We start from the raw sequence: 8,413 nt of genomic DNA on the forward strand, positions 1-8,413 counted from the left end.
AAAAAAAAAAAAAAAAACCTAAATTCATTTGGAAACACAAAAGACCTGAATAGCCGAAGAAATCTGAAGCAAAAGAATAATATTAGAGGCTTCACAATCTGAACTCAAGCTATAAGACTGAACCATAGGGACAAAAACAGGGATGTGGACCAAACTAATAATGATGATAATATAGAAGTTCTAGGAGTAAACCCACAGAGCTAATTTTGTGTAAAAAATATACATTGGGGGAAAGATAGCCACTTTAAACACTAGTGCTTGGAAAAAAATCTACATGTTGAAGGATGAAATTATATTAACATCTCTCACCTTTCTCATAATAAAAGCAACTCAGAATGGATCAAATACCTTAACATAGGCTCTAAATGCTGAAAGTACAGAAAAAATACTTCAAGATACTGGTGCAGGTAAGAAGTTTCTATAATGGACTTCAGTAACACAGGAAATAACCTCAGGAATTGGTAAAGGAGATTCTGTGACACTCAAAGTCTTCTTGATAGCAAAGGAGACACCTAGCAGAGTGAAGAGGCAGCTGGCAGCATGGGGGAAAGAAAGTCTTTGCTAACTCTCCTGCAAACAGAGGTTAATATGCAGGCTATATGGAGAACTTCATAATTTAAATAAAAAAAAAACATATTTAGTAGTCAGGCCAATGAACTAAATGGATAGTTCCCAAAAGAGAAAAGAAGAAGGAAAGACGAATTGCCATGAACTTTTTTTTTATGTTCAATGTCCTTAGTCATCAGAAAAATGTAAATTGAAACTTAAGGGTCCATCTTGTCCCAGTGAGAATGGCTGTCACCAGGAAAACAAAGGAGAGCAAATGCTGAGGAGAAGATGGGGCGGGGTTGGGGGGGAGGAAACTCTTATTCACTGCCAGGAGGATGTAGAGGCACACCCATCATGGAATTCACTGTGGACAGTTCTCAAAAAATGTAAAATGGAAGTACACAACAACAATAACAACAACAAAATGAACTACCATATAACTCCCTATACCTAATTCCTGAACCCCAGAGGACTCTACCATGCCACAGATGTACGTACACATCATGTTAACTGCCGCACGAATCACAATAGCAAGGAAGTTGAATGGGTCTGAATGTTCATCAGCAGGTGAGTGGATAATAAACATGTGGTCTATATGTATAATATGGAATGTTGGTCTACTGTAAAAAGAAAAATTATTCATAGGAAAATGGATAAATTCAAAAAGTATGTTAAGCAAGATAACCCAGACTCAAAAAGAAAACACTGTGTATTTTCTCTCAAACGTGGACCCTGGCTTTTAAGTTTCACATGTGTATATTTTCATATGAGTGTACATGTAATTTTCATGTGCGTGTATATTTATGAGGTATTCATGTGTGTGCATGAGTGTGTGTATTTGTATGTGTGTCTGTATAGGTCATAAAATTTTAAAAGGACTCCGCAGGGGAGGAAGGGGTCTTAGGTGGGAAGGGACAAAGGAGGGATTATATGTGATCTGATAGCAAAACCAGGGCTACTAGGGGGAGAAAAGGGACCAGAAGAAGAGGGCAGGGGAATGGGGGAGGATCCCCAAGAAGAAAGTGTGTATAAAAATGACATAATGAAATTTCCTCTGTATGATAGTTTTCTGAAACTAGTTTAGAAAATAGAAAAAATAGAAAAAAAAAAAGACTGATTCTTCGCTTTGCACATGCCGTTTTCACAACTGTAAAAATGACTGACAGTCTCTGGATAAGCTTTTGCTTATCTGTGAATTTATTCCTCTTTGCATCTGGAATCCTCGGAACATCATTATGGTTTGGTTTCATGCAGGTGTTAAAAACGAGAAATTATCTCATGTTTGGAAGCCCCTGGAGATAAGTGCTGAAGAGATCCTCTGCAGTCACTCGCTGTAACGTCTGGCAGGACAGAACACTGCTCTGCATTCTGGTGGGAGTCATGGGAGATCTCCACCCACAGCCTTCCTATAGTCCCTCCCTGTGAGCTCACTTCCTGTTCAGCAACTGCCTAGGAAGGAAGTCAGGACCAGGTCAGGCCCCAACCCTCCATCATAACCACAGAGTGTCTGGGCTGCATGTCCCCGAAGACATCATCGTCTGCAAAAGTTCTCATTTTACAGTGTGAGGCATGAAATGCCCAAGGTCACACAGCTGGTGAGAGCCAACGCCTGTGCTGAAGTCCACGTCCTTCACCTTTCAGTTGAGGCACTCTTCATGGAGCCTGCTTCTGCTTAGAGTCCTACATCTGCCTTCAGTGGAAACCTCTAAATTTCACTTAAACAGAACTCTAGCTAATCTCAAAGAATGAGTCCAACTAGGATAAAGTTCTCCCACCTTGAACAAAGACATTAACCATTTAATGGGAGATGTGGACTCAGAATCTCTCTGCTCTGTAAGTAGGGACAATCACAGATGATGGGATATTAGCATGTTAATGTTAGAGTTGTATCTGCCTGTCTGTCAGAGTAGGACACCATAGCAATGCTAATTATTTAAAGGTCACTGTACCAATTACAAAACCAATATCACTGTCTGCTCTTGGGAATTTCCATGTCTTTTTCACTGAATGATAGAAGCCATGTAGGCAACAGGGTTTCCCTCTCAATCTTACCACTAACCACATACAAGTACCTCATCTGTTTTGTCATACCCGCCTCCTCCTTTTCTATTCTCTCTTTCCTGCTTCTTTCTCTAGCATCTCCCCCATATGATCAAATCTATGGATTCTGTCCCAGAGCATCAGTGCCTTGATTTGTATAATGACAAGGCCACACCAGGAAACTCATACGCTCTTCTTTTTATCCTGAGATCCTTTATTGTTTCTCTGGTAACAAACCAACTCCAGTTGGAGTGGGCTGAGAGATGATCTGATCTTTTTACTTGAAGATATATTTAAATTGTGTACTTTCTAACAACAACAACAATAACAACAACAATATAATGTGTCTGATTCTTGTGCCAGTTATTTTCTTCTCAACTCAACACAAACTGGAGTCCTCTGGGTAGAAAGAGCCTTAATTGAAAAGAAGCCTTCGTCAGATTGGGCTGTAGGCAAGTCCATGGGTCATTTTCTTGACTACTTAATTGATGTACAAGGACCCAGCCCACTGTGTGTGGTGTCACTTGGGGCAGTTTTAGAAGGTATAGGAAAGGTAGTTGATTGTGAACCTTGGGAGCAAGCCAGTAAGTAGCATCCACCCATGGTCTTTGCTTCCATTCCTGCCATGTGTTCCTGCTTCATACTCCCTTTATGATAAGCTATAAGCTGTAAATTGAAATCAACCTTTTTCTTCCCAAGTTGGCTTTGGTCATGGTGTTTCATGATTGCAATGGAAAGCAAAGCAAGACACTTCTCTAACTGGTTTTGTCAAGGCCACTGCTGAGGGTTCAACTCCTCAAATGAAGACTGAAATTGTAAGAGTAATCTGGAAGAGTGGGGTAGCCAAGGACCACAACTTCATCAGCTATTCAAATCTAGATAAATTGGCTGTTAAAATACTAAAGTCTATTTTTATTAGATTGTGTAATCACTGTCCCAAAGATCTTGTGACAGCCTGTTATAAACTTTTCTTATTTACCTCATTTATGAGAGAGATTCCCCCACCCCAAATAACATGAGATGATATGGCCCAACCCTGAATAATTGAGACTGAGGGCAACGTATTAGTCACCTATGCCTGCTGATGGGAGGAGGACCCATGCGACCACATGAGGGCCGGCCGCACTTGGTAACTGAATGAACAGGAGCTGTGTGAAGCTGGCTTTAGAGAAAGAAGAAGATGGTGTATCCCCTGCCTCCCACAAAAATAACTAAATTATTTATTTGAATGTGGGATGGGCTGGCAAGGAACTAGTGCCCATTAGTTGAGCTTGGGTAGCTTCTAGTTAAGAAACTAAGTGGATAAGGGGAGCTTTTACCATCAGTTGTGGAGTCAATCTAGCAGGACCATGCAAAGCTTTGGGGGACCCAATAAGATTCAAAGAAATCAAAACAGGGCAGAAAATCATGAGCCTCACAACAGAATTCTCCACTCCCTTCGCAATCTGACCCCTAATTGGAGTCAAGACCTCCCCATAGCCTAGCAACAAAAGCATGCATGCTTGCTACAAGAAGGCATCCAGGCTCCAGTGACTTTTGGATGTGGTGGTTCTTAGTCTTTATTAGTTACTAAATACTTTGACTATCATCCTGGCTGTTATGTCTGACACAGCATTCTATAGGTTGCACTTTTCTCTCTTGGACATTTTCTCGTGGGCTTTCCCAAGGTCCCTGGGTTGCTTATTCTACCTGTCCATTGTATAATTACATGGCCTGAAGAACCTCTTCCTTCATTCAAAACACAGTTCACTCAGTTGAGGCTAGAGAGCAAGTGAATCAGCTAAGTCACACTAAGTTGCTGCTCTTATACTTTCCATTTGCATATGTGTTTTAAAAAATCAGGTTCAGCTTTTATTTAAAGCAAAGGGTTAGCAAAGTGCAGTCCATAGACCAGATTGACCATATCTCTGTTTATTCACAGATCTAAGCAAAGAATATTTAATTCTTTAAATGCTAAAAGAATGCAAACAGTGGTGGGTGGTGGACACTATATGTAAAGAATAATGTGTTTATCATATAGCCCTTATTGAAAAAAATTTCTGGACCCTGACTTGAAGTTCAAACTACCCAGTGGTAAAACACTAGAGCATTCTGAATAGGTTAGGGATACCAATTACAGAATACGAACTCTCAATTGACTGAGGGTAAAATGCTAAATCAGAAGGATGACTATGTTAAACCAAGTGTAACAGTTAACTTTGTCAACTTGACCTAGGGAGAGAGTTTCAATGAGGGATTGTCTATATCAGGTTAGCCTGTGGGCAGATCAGTGAGGATTTGTCTTAATTAAGTTAATTGATGGAGGAAGAGCCAGCCCACTGTAGGTGGTGCCATTCCCTAGGCAGGGGTCCTGAATAGGGACATATAGTTTACCACAAGCAAGCAAACATGTATGGGCATTCATTTTTCTCTGCTCTCATCTGTGGATGTGACATGGCTAGCTATTCAAATTCATTACCATCTTATCTTCTCTGTTATGATGAACTATAAATGTTAACTGTGAGCTAAAAATATAAATCCTCCTTCTCTAAGTTGCCTCTTGTTGGGGTGTTTTATCACAGCAACAGAAATAAAACACAGAAAGCTAGAATAGAAAGTTGAAATCAGTGAAACAAAGAAGATAGTTGGCAGCCAGTGGTTAAATTCAAAACCAAAGAACCATAAGGAGTCAGCATTGGTTAGGGCAGGAGAAACTTTCTCAGAAACTGGGCCTCCTCAAGGATGTAACTTTGACCTCTTTTACTCTCACATGCTGATGGAAAGAAGAGGATTGGACAGTTTGGTTAACAACTTCCAATCAAAAGATTGTTCTCACTGAGTATTAAATACTGGTGAACTTGGCAAAGGCTAAGGCATGGGACTGAGATAAAGGAAATAGGTTGCTGTAACAATAGGAGCAAGAAGGTTGAAAGGTAAACATGAGGTTTTTTTTTTAAAGATTTATTTATTATTATATGAAAGTACACTGTAGCTGTCTTTAGATACACCAGAAGTGAGTGTCAGATCTCATTAGGGATGGTGGTGAGCCACCATGTGGTTGCTGGGATTTGAACTCAGGACCTTTGGAATGTCAGTGCTCCTATCAGCTGAGCCATCTCACCAGCCAAGATGTGAGTTTCTGAAGGTGTCATTTCTCTCTCCCTAGAGCCACCTACAGGAAAGGGACATAGTCACAGGCAGGACCTTCCTGGCATCTGGAACTCCATCATGGCATTTTTGCCCTCATGGAACCCTGACACAGAGTGCTGGGAAGCCAACTTCTGCCAAGTTTCATTGCCTGACATTTATCTTTGTTTCAGAGGAAGGGCTGGTGGGTGGGGTGTTCTAGTCTGGAACACAGTGGGTGGTAAAAGTTTCCAAGAGGGCAGAGGCAAGCTGATTGGCTAGGTTACTTAGGGCATGCTATTAACAAGGCCACGTCATATCCTGTTCCCTACCACACCCAACCAGCAGCCTCCTTTCTGGGGTCCCAGATTGCAGTCCTCATCAGAAAATGGGGGCCAAGCGAGCACAGAATGGTTAACTCTGTAAAAATCTACCTCCGCTAATGAAAACAGAATTTGGGGGGAGACCCTGTGGGAGGGAGATCTCTTAACATTTTATTATGTGTCATTGCTCACTTATTTGTGGTCTGAACACATCAAGATTCTGCTGAGGTTAATTTAGGCTGATAAACCTCAAACTTTGAAAATTGAGGGGGTGAATACAACCATTCATTTAACCCATGATGCTACGGACTGATTGAACAGTTCAAAGGTAGGCCAGCCAGCTCAGTTGGTCTTTACCAAGTTTCCATAAGCATCTTTAATTGGCTGGAGGATCAGCAGAAGTTAGATGATCTAAGATAGTCCCTCTTCACTGTCTGTCTCTCAGTGAGCTGCCAGTCAGAGCAATGGGGAACGCAGGACTTATGTCTCTAATTTTTTAAGAGATTAGCCAGCATTTGTTCACACGAGTGATGGCAAAGGATACAAGGACATCAAGAGAAGGAAATGTATGCATATTTCCTTTCTACAATGTCTATTTATTTTATTTGGGGATACACAGTAGTCCTGGTGCATATGTAGAGGAGAGAGCACAATTTATGATTCTCTCCATGCTATGGGTCCCAGAGATTAAACTCAAGTTTCCAGGCTTGGCAGGAGATACAGTGCTTTTACCTGTTGTGCCATCTCACTGGCCCCTAGATTGGCCTTTTAATATTAACAGAATAAAGCTGTGGAAAAGGCTCAATCATTAAAGCAATTGCCACACAAACATGAGATCCCCAACAAATATGTAAAAGGCTGGGTGAGGTGGCACTGCTTGTCACCTAACAATGGGGAGGCAAAGATAGAAGTGTCTTTAGATCCCATTGGCCAACTGCTCTTGTCTTGTGAGCTGCAGGCTTAGTGAGAGACCTTCCTTCTGACAACAAGATGGAAAGCAATAGAGGAATCCAACAATGACCTCTGTCCCCTCCACATGCACACGTACACACACACACACACACACACACACACACACACGCACACACACGCACACACACACACACATGCATATGTGTGCACACACATACATGCTTATGCACACACACATACACACATACATCTTTAAAAAGCTATCAAATGCTGGCTTTGATTTATTCTAGAAACAGAAGTTATGAGATAGCATCAATAAATTTTAAATGAATGGTGGTTATTTTAGTATAAAAACAGTACTTAGCACTTTGCTCTACTATTTCATTTTATCCTCTGAGATAGTCAAGAGCAGGGCCAATGCTCAGACTCCATTTTTAAACCACATTGCTCACAATCATCCCTCACACTCACATGCTTTGAGGGTTTGATGACATTGCCAACAAAGTGACTATTGCTTAAAAAGCAAAACAAACAAACAAAAACGTCATCAGAATTCCTCTTCTCAAGCCCTCAGGATCTCGGCAGCGCTGAGTCCAGGGACAGAATGACCTCTCCTTCCCGTGACAACCGAGCAGGAAGTGGATTTGGCTCCCATCTCTCAGGTGACTCAGGTGAGTGGTCAAGCTGGGTATTTTTCAGATGAAAATGGGCATTGACATGAAAGATGGATCATCTGGATGTGTGCATGGCAAGGCAGTATCTGTCATGTGATCTTTTCAGGGTTGGGATTTAGATTTTCAGCCCTTGTCCACGATATCCTTCTTACAGAGTCTTCCTCAAAGACCGGATAATACCTTCTTCCTTCTGTGTCCATCTTCCCCCTATGGATAAGAAACTTGCAGTTCACGTTCTCTGAGACTCGTCCTGTTCTAGAAATGGATGATGCCATGACCTGCTTGCTGTTCCTGAGAAGAGACCATTTTAACTAAAGATCAATGTCTCACTCTACAAAGCCCTGCCTTTGCTAGCACCTCCAACTCTGTGAGAAGTCTCCGGAGATGCCCCTCAGCAGCAGACCGCTTCCATTGGAAGTGGAGGACCGAGGGAGACAATAGCACTCTATTCAGGACCGGAATTCAGACTGAAATGATGCGAGTCTGGCTCTCAACCCTCCATGCACTATAAATTTTATCATTTACGCATTGACTTTCCACAGCAGGAAAGAGACCAGCTAAAGTAGCATGTAATGTCCTTCCTGTTCCCATGCAGCTGGCTGAGGCTTCTCTTTCCTCTGCTCAAATCTGATTTGTATTTCTTCCTGGTTAATACCCCCAGAGTGCTCCATGTTTCTGTCAGCCTGACTGTAACATAAATAAAAGTGTGTGACTCTGAGACTCAGCAGGAACTCGACGCTCAGGACAGGACGAGGCCTTCTGTCTTCCCACTTCCCAGTCTCATTCTTGCCATCTCACAGATCTTAGGAA

At 41.8% G+C, this 8,413-nt stretch overlaps 1 long non-coding RNA gene across 1 annotated transcript; it reads left to right on the forward strand.

Moving 5' to 3' along the window:
- Positions 1–1,997: 1,997 nt before the first annotated feature.
- LOC116089222 lies at positions 1,998–8,207 on the forward strand. Its single transcript, XR_004118222.1, has 3 exons — positions 1,998–2,382; positions 7,497–7,600; positions 7,758–8,207. It is a non-coding gene; the product is annotated as an uncharacterized LOC116089222 (long non-coding RNA).
- Positions 8,208–8,413: the final 206 nt, after the last annotated feature.

This window comes from Mastomys coucha, unplaced genomic scaffold (genome assembly GCF_008632895.1).
Source record: "Mastomys coucha isolate ucsf_1 unplaced genomic scaffold, UCSF_Mcou_1 pScaffold14, whole genome shotgun sequence".
NCBI classification, from domain to species: domain Eukaryota; kingdom Metazoa; phylum Chordata; class Mammalia; order Rodentia; family Muridae; genus Mastomys; species Mastomys coucha.